The sequence below is a fragment of the Gopherus evgoodei genome, chromosome 5 (genome assembly GCF_007399415.2).
Source record: "Gopherus evgoodei ecotype Sinaloan lineage chromosome 5, rGopEvg1_v1.p, whole genome shotgun sequence".
Lineage (NCBI taxonomy): Eukaryota > Metazoa > Chordata > Testudines > Testudinidae > Gopherus > Gopherus evgoodei.
In genome coordinates, this window is record NC_044326.1 from 9,927,476 (window position 1) to 9,943,231 (window position 15,756).

Here is a 15,756-nt window from a genome sequence, read left to right on the forward strand (position 1 = left end):
CAAGCAAGAGGCATGTGGTCTTTAAATTTTAATGAGAAATAGCCCTTGCTTTCAGTGAATGCTAGAACTTCCAAGCCGTTGTTTGCGTTCTTCTGCTGTGACTGACAGAGGCAAAGAAGTCTCTCCTCTTCTGTCTTAGCATCAGCAAAATCTTATCCAGCTAAACTGTTCAAGTTGGTTGGTAGTCTGATTAATCTTGTTGCCTTAGTTCTGTTAAGGAGTTGAGTTTTAAGAGTGTCTTTATCTACTTTGCTGAAAAAGATAAGCTGTGATTTATGATGATTTGGTTGTTGTCACAGGCAAAATCAGTGTAGGAAGATAGAAATACATGTTCTTCTCTGAAATGTTGAGGAAGCTATGCTCGACTAGTTGTTCGTTAGATTCTTGCCCCTCACGTACAGTAGAAACCTACAGGATAGTTTTAGAGAAGACCGCTGCTACTAGCTTTTGTGCAGACAGGGTGCCACTGCCTTCAAGATTGAGGTGGTGGCAAGGCCCATGGTTAAAGCCTTGTCAATGACGACTTAGTTCTAAGTTTCCCCCATCCCATTTTTGTGGAATGCCATTTAGAAGGCATTTTTGGAAGAGCTCTAGATGCATAGACAAAATTCACCCTGTGGTCTTTAAGGAACTAGCTGAAACAGTCTTGGAACCATTAGTGATTATCTTCATGAACTCATGGAGGACAGGTGATATCCAAGAGGACTGGAGAAGGGCAAACACAGTACTTATCTTTAAAAAGGGGAACAAAGAGGACCTGGGGAATTACAGACCTAACTTTGATATATGCAAATATACTGGAACAAATTATTAAACAATTAATTTGTAAGCACCCAGAGGGTAATAGGGTGATAAATAATAGCCAATGTGGATTTATCAAGAACAAATCATACCAAACCAACCTAATTTCCTTCTTTGACAGGTTTCCAGGCCTAGTGTATAGGAGAGAAGCAATACACATGGTATATCTTGATTTTATTAAGGCTTTTGATGCAGTCCCACACGATGCTCTTATAAGCAAACTAAGGAAATGTGGTCTAGATGGAATTACTGTAAGGTGATGCAGAACTGGTTGAAAAACTATACTCAGAGAGTAATTTTCAATGGTTTGCAGTCAAACTGGGAGTATGTATCTAGTGGGGTCCCACAGGGATGTGTTCCTGGGTCAGTATTTTAATTCATGTCATAAAACAGAGTGAAAAATATGGTTATCAAATTTGTGAATGACACCAAGCTGGAAGGTGTTACTAGCACTTTTGAGCCAGGGGTTCATATTTAATTCATGGTCCAGTATAACCTTCAGATCCTTTTCAGTACTGCCTAGTACTTATTCCCTGTTTTGTACCTGTCATTTTTTCTTCATGAATGCAGTATTTTGTATTTGTCTATACTGAGTTTCATCCTGTTGATGTCATACCAATTCTGTAATATATCAAGATTGTATTGAATTCTAAATGTAGATTCCAAGACCAGAAGGGACCGTTGTGTTCATCTAGTCTGACCTCCTGTATAACACAGGCCAGAAAACTTCTCCAGAATAAATTCTGAGAATCTATTGTTTAGAAAAATTGCCCATCTGGATTTAAAAATTGTTGTAATGAAGAATCCACCATGATCCTTGGTAAATTGTTCCAATCATTAATTACTCTCACCCTTAAAAAAATTACACCTTACTTCCAGTCTGTCATGACCAGGCCATGGGCAGTCATGCCTAGTGGTGAAGGCAAGAGTTCAACCTGCGAGTTAGATCTGGGTCCAGGGTGAGTGGAGTACAGGAAACAAGCTGATCTATCAGTACCAGAGGAGCAGAAGCCAAATGCCAGAACACAAGGGTCAACTGGAGTCATAAGCCAGCAGAGGCAAAACCAGGGTTCGAAACCAAAACACTGAAGCTACTGGGGAGCTGGGCAGGAGCATACACTGGATGCAGGCCGAGATCAGCAGGAACAGGAAACTGGAATAAACAGGAACAAGGGCAAGCGCTGCTGTGAGTCTAGTATCTATTGAGCAGCCTATGAACTGCTGTGGGGGACAGGCTTTTAAGCAGCACAGATAAACCAGCAGCCAGTCAGGGGCTGTGGCTGTCTAAGAGGTCTAAGGCAGTGATTCTCCAACTTTTTTTTTTCATGGACCACTTGAAAATTGCTGAAGGTCTTGGTGGACCACTTAACGATCTTTCCAAATGTTGTTTGTACCTTTAGTTAAGTATTGTAAAGGGCTTTGAATAAAAGCGCTATATATAAAAAAACCTTAATAATAATAAACGTTCTTTAATTCTACAAATAAAAGCACAAAACTCATATTTTAATATCAGTAGTCTTACCTTTCTAATGAAATGGATGTGCCCTCTCTCCCCCACCGCAACAGCCCCAGACCTGGGAAGGAGGGCTATTTCTTGCCGGTTGCCACAGCCCTGGGGTTGGGGAAAGTCGCCTCTTTCTCTGGCTGCTGCAGCCCGGCACATCCCAAATTTCTTCCACCCCCTATTCCCCCCCAAGGCTACCACCTCACCTTACATGTGCATCTTCTCCAGGGTCCAGGCACCTAATTAATGGAGCCATGTCTGCGCAGCTCCACTAATTAGGTGGGTGGCCCTTCATTCTCTCGTGTGCGGCCACCCAGGCGCGCATTTTAGAGAGAACTATCCACAGACCACATGAATGGAGCTCGCAGACCACTGGTGGTCCACGGACCACAGTTTGAAAACCTCTAGTCTAAGGCAATGCAGCTGGGCTCATTGGTTGCCTAGCAGCGCACTTAATCTGGGATCAGGACAGCAGTTGTTCCTAGCTGATCTGGTCCCTGACACATCTGAATTTATCTAACTTCAGCTTCCACCTATTGGATCGTGTTATACTTTCCTCTGCTAGATCGAAGAGCCCATTGTTAAATATTTGTTCCCCATGTAGGTACATATAATCACCCTTAACTTTCTCTTTGTTAGTCTAAATAGATTGACCTCCTTGAGTCTACTACTATAAGGCATGTTTTCTAATCCTGAATCCTCTCCAATTTATTAACAACCTTCTTGAATTGTGGACAGCAGAACTGGACACAGTATTCCAGTAGCAGCTGCACCAGTGAAACATATGGAGATAAAATAACCTCTCTACTCCTGTTTATGCATCCCAGGATTGCATTCGCTCTTTTGGCCACCATGTCTCTCTGGGAGATCTTTTTCATCAGATTATCCACCATTACCTCCAAATCTTCTTTAGAGTTACCACTTCCCAGAACATAATCCCCCATCCCATAAGTATGGCCTACATTCATTGCTCCTAGCTGTATACATTTATCCTTCGCCGTATTAAAATGCATAGTTTGCCTGAGCCCAGTTCACCAAGCGATCTAGATCTCTCTGAATCAGTGACCTGTCTTATTTAGTGTTTACCATTCCCACAATTTTTGTGTCATCTACAAACTTTATCAGTGATAATTTTATTTTTTTTTGCCTTCCAGGGCATTGATAATGATGTTAAATAGCGTAGGGCCAAGAACTGATACCTGCTAGACCTCACTGGAAATAGACCCACTTGATGATGGTTCTCAGTTTACAGTTACATTTTGAGACCTTTCAGTTAGCTAGTTTTGAATCCAATTAACGTGTGCCATGTACATTTTCTTATTCTAGTGTTTAAATCAAAATGTTGTACAGCACTGTCAGGAGGTCATCAGGCAACTCATTGCGGCTGGGAGCTGGCTTAGGCAGGTGCAGCTGGATGCTGGTGTAAGATCAGCTAGCAAGAGCCACTCCCTCTCCCCTTTTGTCTACTTGATCTTTCCTAAATATGTTATAATAGTTGATGTTACCATTCCAATTGTGCTAATCATCCCACCAGGTGTCAATAATACCAACTAGATCAAAATTATATATGAGCAATTCCAGTTCCTCTTGTTTGTTACCCAGGTTCCTAGCATTACTGTATAGGCAATTCAATAATTTCTTCTCTTCATTCCTTTGTTTACTTGATTAATTTTGTTCTCAACATCTATATTTTGTGCTATCTCAGTGCTTATATCTTCACTCTTTTGACCCTTCCCTTTTGCTGTTAGTTTAACTCCCTCCTGACTACTCTAGCCAGCCTATGCCCAGGGAGATTGGCTCCCCTTCTACTCAATCCCCATAGACGGACCAAAGTTCCACAAAACCAAAGCTCTCCACACTACACCACTTATCTAGCCAGCAATTCACTTCTGGGATCTTTCTATTTCTGTCTTCCCTTGCTTGTGGAACAGGAAGGATCACAGAGAGGATGGCTTGGACATTCTTCTTCAGCATGCTTCTGAATTCCCTGAGGTCTTCTGTTTTCTGCAGGAGATCCTGAAACATATGGTATCATTAGCGCTGATATGAATCATCACCAATGGATCCTTGCCTGTAGACTTCAGAAGCCTGTCCAATCTTAGAGTGATTCTTGTGTCTTGGCTCCAGGAAGGCAGCACACTCTTCTGCTGTCCGCATGTCCCCTGCAGAATGGTCATTCACTTCTTCAGAGTATTGAATCTCAAACAAGAATCATCTGTCTTTCTTGGAGTGTTGGAGAACTCTTTGCAGGTAAGCTTGATTTTTTTATAGGTTTGGTCAAACTGCCATCCACACATGTCTTCTATATCTCTCTCCTTTCCCTGAGATGGGCTGGAATTTAAGAGGTATCTTCCATAATTTCAATGCTGAGGACTTCATATGGATTTGAAATTTCCGGCTGCGTGGAATTCCTGCTGCTGCTCTTCTCTCTGGAGGCCACAGTCTGGCTATCCTCATCTGTCTCCAGTGATATAGAATGACACCATAACCTTTTGCCTCCTCTCTGACTTCCACTCTTGCCAATTCCTTTTATGCCCGTCTCCATTCTTCCTTGAACCTGGGCTACTGCTGTTTTCTGAATGTCCTTGTCTAGGAACTCTTCAGCTTCTCTTATTTTCATTAGTGTCTCAACTTCCCCTTCCAATCCAATAATCTTTTCCTTCAGCGTAGCCACCAATTTACATTTCATGCAGAGGAAATCTCACCTGGCTTCTGGCAGGAAGAGAACATGGCACATCTGTTGCAGGTCACCACCACTGTTCCATTACTGGCCATCCTAATATCACACATAGAGCTGAACCTGGAAGGAAAGCCTCTCACACTCTCTCTCCAAACTCTTTCGGAAACTCCTCTTAGCTGCCTCTGTTTGTGGCTCTTGAATTCACCTAGCAAATGACTTTGTATACCAAGTCTTCCCTGATTAGTTAAGCACAGCTCCTCTTCTCACCTCACCACCAAAAATAAATGCAAAGTGCTCCACTTAGGAAGGAGCAATCAGTTTCACACATACAGAATGGGAAGAGACTGTCTAGGAAGGAGTATGGCAGAAAGAGATCTAGGGGTCATAGTGGACCACAAGCTTAATATGAGTCAAAAGTGTGATACTGTTGCAAAAAAAAGCAAACGTGATTCTGGGATGCATTAACAGTTGTGTTGTAAACAAGACACGAGAAGTCATTCTTCCGCTTTACTCTGCGCTGGTTAGGCCTCAGCTGGAATATTGTGTCCAGTTCTGGGCACCGCATTTCAAGAAAGATGTGGAGAAACTGGAGAGGGTCCAGAGAAGAGCAACAAGAATGATTAAAGGTCTTGAGAACATGACCTATAAAGGAAGGCTGAAGGAATTGGGTTTGTTTAGTTGGAAAAGAGAAGACTGAGAGGGGACCTGATAGCAGTTTTCAGGTATCTAAAAGGGTGTCATCAGGAGGAGGGAGAAAACTTGTTCACCTTAGCCTCCAATGATAGAACAAGAAGCAATGGGCTTAAACTGCAGCAAGGGAGATTTAGGTTGGACATTAGGAAAAAGTTCCTAACTGTCAGGGTAGTTAAACACTGGAATAGATTGCCTAGGGAAGTTGTGGAATCTCCATCTCAGGAGATATTTAAGAGTAGGTTAGATAAATGTCTATTAGGGATGGTCTAGACAGTATTTGGTCCTGCCATGAGGGCAGGGGACTGGACTCGATGACCTCTCGAGGTCCCTTCCAGTCCTAGAGTCTATGAGTCTATGAGAGTGATTAGGCAGTCAGGGTATGTCAACACTGCAGTGTAAACCTGTGTTTCTTAACTGGGCTTGAGCATCTACACTAATTTGTAGCCCCAGGATAGAAATTGTTGAACCCTTGGTCCTGATCTGGAGCTTCAGCGTCTACAGTGCATTATGTGGGCCTCGGTCCAAACAACCAGATTCCAGACTGCTCAGTGCCTTACCAAAATGTGGCCGCTGTAGCCTTTTGTCCATGGGAAGACTTGACTGTCCAGAGGACAAATAAAATGAGCCTGTGGTATTGTGGAACACTTTTGGTGGCCTCCCAGAGCATAAGTCCGGTGAGGCTGCATCTACATCTACAGTGCAAAGCAACAGAGCTTGAATCTTGGGTCCTGGCTTGACTCAGGCTTGGACATCCATCTCCATGGGATTCTGGGACCTTGGGCCTGAGTCCTGGGCTAGTTCAATTTGTGTGTAGACGGAAAGGAGGTTACGCTTGAGCCTGAGTTTGAATCCTGGGCTTGGATTGCAGCATAGACATACCCTCAGAGACATCAAACAGCTGGGCTGATCCATGCTCCAGGGCCCTACTCAGGGCCCCATGGGCCAGCTCTGCAGCCTATACAGAGAGAACAAGCAAGCAGTCAAACCAACAAACTTCACCCTAGTGTACCGAATGCATATCTAGCCACTGTGATCGAAGCATTTTGTCCCCACCAGGATGGACTACAATCATTCATTATAGCAGAGCTGTCCCTCTGATATGGTTAAGATAAAGATTAAACTATAAGATTAAGATTAATCTATAACTAAGATTAAGACCAGATTTCTGTTTGAAGCTTGATTTTGTAAATGCTCTAAGATCTATATAGTTATTTGGATTGCCTTGAAATTTGGTGTGCCTCATGGAGAGGCGGGTATGGTCAGTGATCCAATTTGGAGTCATTTCACCAAGAGATACAATCCCTGCCGAAAACCAGGGAAAACCCAACCCCCAGCTTTTCTTAAAGTTGACACATTCTGGGACAGTTTTTAGTGCACAGCTAGGGATCAAACCAGGGTTCAGATCATTGCCCCAGGGGCTCAAATATTCAAGAGTTATCCCAATGGAGTCATTGGCACCCATCAGTCCTTTGGGGGAAATGAAATTAAAATATTATTTGAAAAAGAGTTTGCTTCTTCAGTTAGGCATATGCCCAGCAGTTCTAATATTCATTCACCTATTGACATGCCCAATTGATTACATTGAATGTGTGCAGACAGAGGCATTAACATGACTGTTAGCCTTCACCATTGTACACCTGCTTCATATCTCAAGGGGTTAAACAGTAGTTCTTTGAACCCCAATCACCCAGTGTCATCTTGAGTCCCACCTCGGACAGAAATCTGGGAAAGGTAGAAAGGCATTTGGCTAAAATATTTGTCAGTTGTTTTTTTTGCGGGGGGGTAATCAAAATATTTGTCTAAAAATTGTTGTTTTTTTAACACTGACATGCAAATGCCTGCCCTCAGTGTTGTGGGAGGGCATCTTAGGGGGCAGAGAAGTGGGGGGAATAAGAGTGAGATTCATTTGGGGGTTGCATCGAGGGAAGGGGTAAATGGGGATGGGTAGTAGGGGAGTGAGAGGAGTTGGGGGGTTCATGAGGGGGAGGGACATAGGGGTTAGTGGCAGGAAGACTGTCAGAGAATAGGGTCAAGGGGCTGTTATTCCCACATTTCTCCTTCTCGGTGTGTGCCAAGATCTGGTGGCGATCTGAGGCCTTCTCCCCACCCCACCCAATGTGAGCTGGGATCTGGGTATCCCTTCCCTCACCAGGGACTCTGATTGCCGCTATCTTCCTCCTTGTGTGTGTGTGCCAGGATTTGGGGGGGCCCTACTTGTCTAGGGAATCTGAGCCCCTATCCAATCCATCTGCCGCATATGGGTTGGATCATGGGGGACCTTGCCTCTTTGGGATGTCTGATCCCTGCTCCTTGACCCCCATATCTGTGCCAAGGGCTGGGGGGTCCTACCATCTGTAGGTATCTAACCCCCCTCCATGTGCCTCCTCATGTGAGACAGGTTCTAGGGGGCTTGCCTTTCTGGGGGGTGGGAGGGCAGCAGTCAGAGCCCCTCTTCCTACCTTCCCTCATGTGAGCTGGGATATCCTGGGTCCCTGCAGAATGGGAGTGTCTGAACCCCTCCCTCTTTCTGCCAGGATCTGGGGATTGGAGCCTGGTGGCCCCAACCCATCTCTGGGAGCCTGACCCCCTCCATGCCCCCTCATATAAGCCTGCTTCTGGAGGAGTCTTGCTTTTCTGAGGAGGTGTCTGAACCCCTTTCCTTAGCCCCTCTGCCCACAAGAGCCTTCCCCCGGGTACGTCTAAGCCACACTCCCTCCCCCTGTATATGCGTGCCAGGATCTGTGAAGCCCCTACCCATCTATGGGAGTCTAACACTCCCCCACCGTTGTGTGAATCAGGCTCTTGGGGAAATTGAGCCCCATTCTTTGCCCCCTTGATATGAGCTGGGATCTGGGGTGCCTTCTTCCTCTAGGGGGCATCTGAGCCCATCTCCTTACCCTTCCACTTGGCCTATGCGAGCCACAATCTGGGGAAGCCCTGCCTATCTGGGTGGGGAGCTTAGAACAGCCATGCTGGGCACCTGTATCAAGAACACACTATGGACACTGGGTGAGGAGCTGTTTCTGATTGCTTGACGCAATCAGAAACTCTCTAACATGGAGGAGGGGGAATGAGAACACCCACTAACATGAATGGAGCAGTTCTCATTGCTCAGAACTATTTTTTCAGGCTGCAATCCTCTCCACTGGGCATCCTCTTTAACCTGAGAACATCTCATTCAGATGTGTGGCTCACTTCATGCCTCTCCCAGCCTGCTGTGCTGCTGATAGGTGTGTAGTGCCCCTCCCCTCCCTTCTCCACTCTCTCTAATGACAGCAGCGGAGCAGCTGCTCTGCTGGAGGTAGGGTCATGTCATTCTGAAAGGGCAGGAGCTGCCACTGGGACGCCTCAACTCTGCCTTAGCAGTGGTTTTTGGGCATTCAGTTGTCGCTAAGGTTGAAGGTGGAAGCAACGTAGATGTTCCATCTCACTTAGAATGTAAGAACTTGATTCCTCAGCAGGCTGGGCCTTTTCAATCACTTTGCAGTTGTGATCCACTTGTCTCCTTGTCTGTATTGGGTTGAATAAGAGCAGAGGAAGGAAACCGGGTTACGGGATATAGGGAGGTAGAAGGAGCCGAGGAGACAGGAGCTAGGATAAGGAGTGCATTGGAGCACTGGCGGAGAGGAGCTGGAGCCAGGAGATAGGGGGTAGGAGGAGGCCAGGGTGTGTGTGTGTGGATGAGAGCAGAGGGGACAGGACTATGCCCACTAGAGAACACTCCCCTCCAGAACCTGGAATTGAACCCAGGCGTCCTCAGTCTCTGTGGTCCTTTGCTATCTGCAATAGCTGTGAAAACCACACAGTAAAGTATATGGGATCATGTAATTAAAGATTGTGTCATAATGCATAGCAACAAGGGGGGCAGATTAAATTTGCAGAGCCAGCCTCAATTCTGGCATTTTCTGGCCTTTGAGTGCTTGACTTTCAGGGGCGGCTCCAGGCACCAGCGCACCAAGTGCATGCCTGTGGCGGCAAGCTTTGGTGGATGGCCTGGTCGTTGCAGTGAGGGCAATTTGGCGGTGGGTATGCCAAAGGCGTGGGATCGGCAGATCACCCGCAGAAACACCTCCGAATCTGTGTGACCAGCGGACTGCCCGCAGGTGTGCTGCCGAAGGCTGCCTGACTGCTGTGCTTGGGGCAGCAAAAACCATAATTGACTTTGCAATCGAAGCATTGCTGTAACGTAGGTTTTTAAAATGTAATTTATTATTTTGATTGTGGTAGTGTCCTAAATGTTTTCCACACTCAGAAACAGACCCCAAAGTGTGCCTTTTAAAATGAACATCAGTACTCTGTTTTCTGCATTAGCTACCATGCACAGTCCCAGGTGCAAAATGAAGGTGCTGGTTAGAATCTATAAAACCCTAAATGAATCTGAGTTATCTGAGTTATCTGAAAGCTGTTGAGAGAACAGCTCTTCCCATCCCCCTGTTCTATCTATTTTTTCCTTGGATTTAACACTCTGTAGTGGCTGATGACATGGCTTCTCAATGGGGAGCCTATGTCTCTGGAATATGTTCCTTCTGCTCGAGCTTGGTACCGTCAGTGCACATTGTAAGACACAATTAGTTTTATCAAGCTTTTCCTCTGTCTATACAGGGGTATTTAATGTGCTTTTGATTGCCTCGTCCAGAAACAAATTGCTTGACACTAATTAATTTAATAGGTGGGATGGGAAGGTTGTGTGATTCTATGTGAAAAGGGTTCTGTTATTGAGGAAAAAGTTTAAAATTGTTTTAGACTGGGTTTTTTTTAATTTGTTTTTATACTGTATGGTGCTGTGTTTCTTCTATGCTAGGTGTCAATTTAAATGGTCTAGCAATATTGAAGCCTTGAAATGGTCAATTGCTTAATTAATATTGACTTTATTAATCCTATTTTTTTAATTTTTGCCATAAATATGTTAATAAATGGCACATAATCTTAAGATTGCCATTATGTTAATATGTCTTTAAAATTATTGATGTTTATCACTGCTAGCGTGGAGCAGAATTGCTAGTACAGTGCCAAAAGCCTTAATAATACATAAAAGGACAAATTCATCTCTGGCAAATTTATTGACTTCAGCAAAAATAAACCTGATTATCAAGGGTCTGAAACTGGCAAAAAAACAACAAAAATCTCTGTGTAGATATGCAGGACCCTATGTATAAAGTGTGACCCACCTGGGTTTAAACTCATTTTTGATTTGTGCTTTTCAAGACTTCTTTGTGCCCATAATAAATGTTCTGTATCTTCTGATTAAACTGATCGTATTTTTCATATTGAAGTCATTGTGGCTATAAACTGTGGGTCAAGATTTTAGGAATCCCATATTTTTCAATTGTCTGTACATATTTTTTTTAACTCTCTTAATGGTGAGAATCCTATAAAATGATCACAGTTTGATCTAATTGTACTTTGGATCTTGCACAGGAGTTTTTTTCACATGGTATGGACAGCAGTAATTTTGAAACTGACCATAATCATGTGATGCTTATCAGTTTCAAAACTGATGCTGCCACTACTATCTGGAAAGGGCTACTGTTCAGTGCAACAAGTGCCATTGTGCTTAGTGATAATAAATGCATTGATATATGGGAACTGAGAATACTATGCAGATCATCCAGTAGGATCCCCTGATTCTTCGTAGGAATATTCAGGGCATCATTCCTCTTACAGGTATTCTCTTTTCACACTTTTGCATGGTGTTGTTAGTGTAATAAGATTCATGTGTGATATGTAAAATCATAGTCCGTCATTCATGGCCTGTAAGTGGTACTTGTAAAAAATGTATATGTCTTTTTCTTCGTAATATCAGAAGAAAAACGAAGTTATTTTCATGTGTCCACTTTACTGAGGACACAGAGGATTTATTTGAATATTATCTTGGTTTGCCCGCTTTTAGCCACTTTCTCCTGAATGCTTAGCTGCAAACAGGGACTTACTCAGCCTTGTTCTTGAGGCTGAGACATCACTCTCTTTAGGCCTAAGATCACCTATCCAACAAATGTAGCTGCAGTTCTGAAATGATTCTGAAATCACTTCTCTATGTGCTAACAGCTCAAACAGGCCAGCATGATTGCAGCACAGGAAACAAGGAGATAGAGAGTAGCAGGGAGTAGCCGTGTTAGTCTGTATCCACAAAAACAACAAGGAGTCCGGTCGCACCTTAAAGACCAAAAGATTTGTTTGGGCATAAGCTTTTGTGGGTAAAAAAACCTCACTTCATAAGCTTTCGTGGGTAAAAATCCTCACTTCATGCAGAAGTGAGGTTTTTTACCCACGAAAGCGTATGCCCAAATACATCTGATGCCACCGGACTCCTTGTTATTTTTAAGGGGATAGAGAGAAACTTCTGACCCTCCTTATGATAGTATAACTTCAGCAAGGGAAAAGAATACTACTGTTAATCCTTTTGGTTGAGTAATTAGCATTGCTACATTAATCTTTCAGTATTTCCTGTAGCAAAAAACTTGCATGAGCGGTAACTTGGCTTTTGATATGAAGTATACGCTAAAGGAACACCTATTTTAGGGAAAAAGAATCATTCTGCACTAAAGCAAAAAGAGTGCAGATTTGTCCTTAAGCATAATCCCACTTGAAACTTCTTTCGCTGAGCTACTGCAAATTTCAGACTCAGCTTTCCATGGTTCAAAACATTGCTGTAATTTCCAAATACCTACATTGTTAGTGATTTGAAGTACTTTGTGAACCAAAATAGCCTGACATTTAGTTTAAAGCTTAAATTAGGTTGTACCTATCTTAAACACTTAAACTGTCATCTTTAAATAATTTCACATGGTAATTGTCATATTCTATGACATGTTGATTGTATGCTGCAATGGAACAGTTACCTCTGTATGATTTGTATGTATCTTAGTCTTTGGAGGAGAAATATAATTTACTAGACTTTGGAAGTATTTTCTATAGGAATGAAAAGAGCTTATGAATCCATTTAGTCAGAGTTTGACACTTTGAAATATTGTTTAGTTTTAGAATTTTTCATTTGTTTTAAACAGGAGATAGTTAAGTGTGTAGTATTTGACATTGCCTATATTTAATGTAAGTATTATTGCTCTTGGTTTCAACTGAATAATTTGACTATTAATTAGGGTTTGAGGTTTAATTTCCATACAATTTATCTGACTCTCTAGATTTTTGTTATGACCAATAACATACATACAAAAAGTATTTTTCTCTAAATTCAGGGTTTATTAAAGAAAGAGAATAAGATATAATAGAAGAAAGGACAATCATTTTTTAAAAAATATATAAAATGCAAAATGGCGTTATAAGCAGAACTAGTTGTTCCTCATATTGGTAAAATTTCCTAACACTTTCCATTGTGAGACCTTGTTTTCAGGTCTGTATCGTTTTGTCAAACTTAAGACATTTAGGCTGAAAATGTTCCTGGTGTTTGTTTGTTTGTTTGTTTGTTTTGTTTTGGAGTTTAAGCTAAAATTATTCAGCCATTTTCAAAGATGAAATACATTGTTTTCCTTTGTTTTCGCCATGTTAAAAAGTTCTTACAAGTGTCTCGTTGAGAAGCTGTAATGCCTTCATGCTTTGGAGCAGGGACTTCAAATTTGGCATGAGGTTGGTTTGGTGTCAGGGATGTACCTTTTGCTGGCTCCATAAAAACTTGGCCAACTTATAAGCATTTGAGAAATCTTGGTCCATGCATGCTCAGTTGAGACTTGTTAAAAATTGGTGGCTAAATTCTCCAAAGATTCCATAAACACTGAACATGCTCCATCCTAGGAGCTGAGCTGGACTTTTCCTGCATTTGCTTCTCCTAGTATCCAAAGACTGCTGTGGCACAAAGCACAGGAACTAAGAGCATCAACATAACTCATGCCCTGAATCAATGATGCTGCATAGCATACAAAGATCCATTTTGATGTTAGTCATGTTAAGGCTCTGTAGCATACATGTAAATCCATTCCCCAAAATACTCATAAAATCACTTCACTATTATTTTATTCTATTACCAGATAAAACTAGGTGTGTATGTTTGCCTTAGAGTGACCAGTCTATAACAGTAGCTACTGGAGCCATTGGCTACTTATCCCTGACATGTGACAGAAGTGTATCATCTTGGGAAACTCTGAGCCCATGCCATGCTTCTTATCAGCACTCCTGTGTGTTATACCTTTATTACATGGTGTCAGAACAAATTGAATCTTTGGCAAAAATGGAGCAAATTAAGCCATTTGAATACCTTCATTTGGAATACCCTAACCTGGTTGATAACTGAAGGCGATGGCTGGAACACTTCCAAACTTTTTTCGAACCAAATGATATTGCAGAGAAATTAATATTTAACCATCAACACTGCTGCAGGTTGAAGGCCCCAAGATATTGAAGATCTACTGTGTGGTCTATTGGAAGGAAAAAGAAGACTCCAAACTGTTAGACAAACTAATTCAAATGTTTCAATAATTCTGTGATCAATGGAAGCCTGTCATTTTGGAAAACACCTTTTCTTTATTACTAATCAGCTGCCATATTAAATGATTGGGCATTATCTTACAGACTTATATAATAAAGCTAGATCATGTGAATTTGCACTTAACAGACAGGACTGTTACAAAGTGAATATTTGTCATAACTGATAAACAAATCATAGTAAAGTTATTATGAGAAACTGACTTGGCTTTGGGGCAAAAAATGGAAGTTTGCAGGGCTAGTGAAAACAGTGCTTCTTAAATGCAATGAAAGATCTGGTGTGCATCTAATGAAAACTGCATACCAAGGCACAAAAACAGAATACAATGGTATACAAATAGCAGAAAACACTTTTGTTTGTAATACATGTGGGAACGGTCACAGTGTGAAACAAAAGTGCTCAACGTAAGAGGAACAATGTCATGTAGGCAATAAAAGTGACCATTTTGCAAAAAGCATGTTGTTCTCAAAACAAATTGCAAAGAAATAAAAAGCAGACTACATTAATGAACATACAATTACAATACAAAGTTATGATGATGCTGACGCAGAGCTGTCTGTTAGATCTCAGTATATTTATAAAGCAAAGGTACACAATAGCTTGGTTTGTGACACTGCAAATTAATTAATTAATAGTAAATATCAGAATAGAAACTGGAGCAGTATATAATGGAATCACAGTAAAAAAATGGAATCATTTACAAAAAAAGTTTGAGAACCGTGTATAGAAATTCTAAGCTAAACTTGTCTAAATACACATGATTCCATATATGATCAGCTTGTCTACCAAACAGGATACAAATGTTATTCTTAAAGAATTTGTTGCGACGTTACTGAACTTGGATGCATTAAGGCTATAATACATTACAATGGTATAGGTCACAATGTCCCATTAAAAATGCACACAGAACATAAAGTCCCAGTAGCATTGGGAAACAAAAGTAAAAGCTGAAATTGATCAGGTGTGAAAATCAGATGTTGTTGAACAAATAGACATAACTAACATAAACAAAATTGCCTTGTAATAAAACCAAAATAGTAAAGGATTTGTATAGATTCGAAAGAATAAGGCCATCGCCACAAATGCTTCCTCTTTAGAACAGTGGAGGAGATCATACCTAGGCTTCAAAATGCAAGACCCTTTTCATTTTTCAGTAGGAGCCAATAGTTTTGCCAAGTACAACTTGGCAAAGAGTGCCAAACCTTCACCTTCGAATTTTCCTTTGGATGGATTAACATTTATATAATTTCCCCTCAGCAATCTCTAACTCATTCCCTCCAGATATCATTGAGGCTAAGAGTTTGGTAAGATTTTTAAAAAGGATGGGACACTTCTATGGATAATGAGAACAACCAAAGATACAATGATTAAAAAAAAATACTGAACAAGGGCAATAAACTCTCATGCTTCTGGGCTTAAGTCAACCTGTGGGTGAGTGGGCTAGGAAGAAAGTTCTTCTGTGGGCAAGTTATTCCATGAATATCCACCTAGGATTTCTTGAGCTTTCCTCTGAAGCATCTGATGCTGGCCACTGTCAGATTAGACAGACTACTAGTCTGATCCAATATGGCTATTCCTGTATTTTACATATGTTTGAGGGTCTGACTGGGGTGGAGCTAATCATTCTGTCCTGTTGAACTGGGA

At 41.8% G+C, this 15,756-nt stretch overlaps 1 protein-coding gene across 4 annotated transcripts in view; it reads left to right on the top strand.

Annotated features, from left to right (window-relative positions):
* Positions 1 to 15,756, top strand: part of CTNNA2 (catenin alpha 2) — an 818,238-nt gene that overhangs the window by 235,337 nt on the left and 567,145 nt on the right. The window lies entirely within an intron of this gene.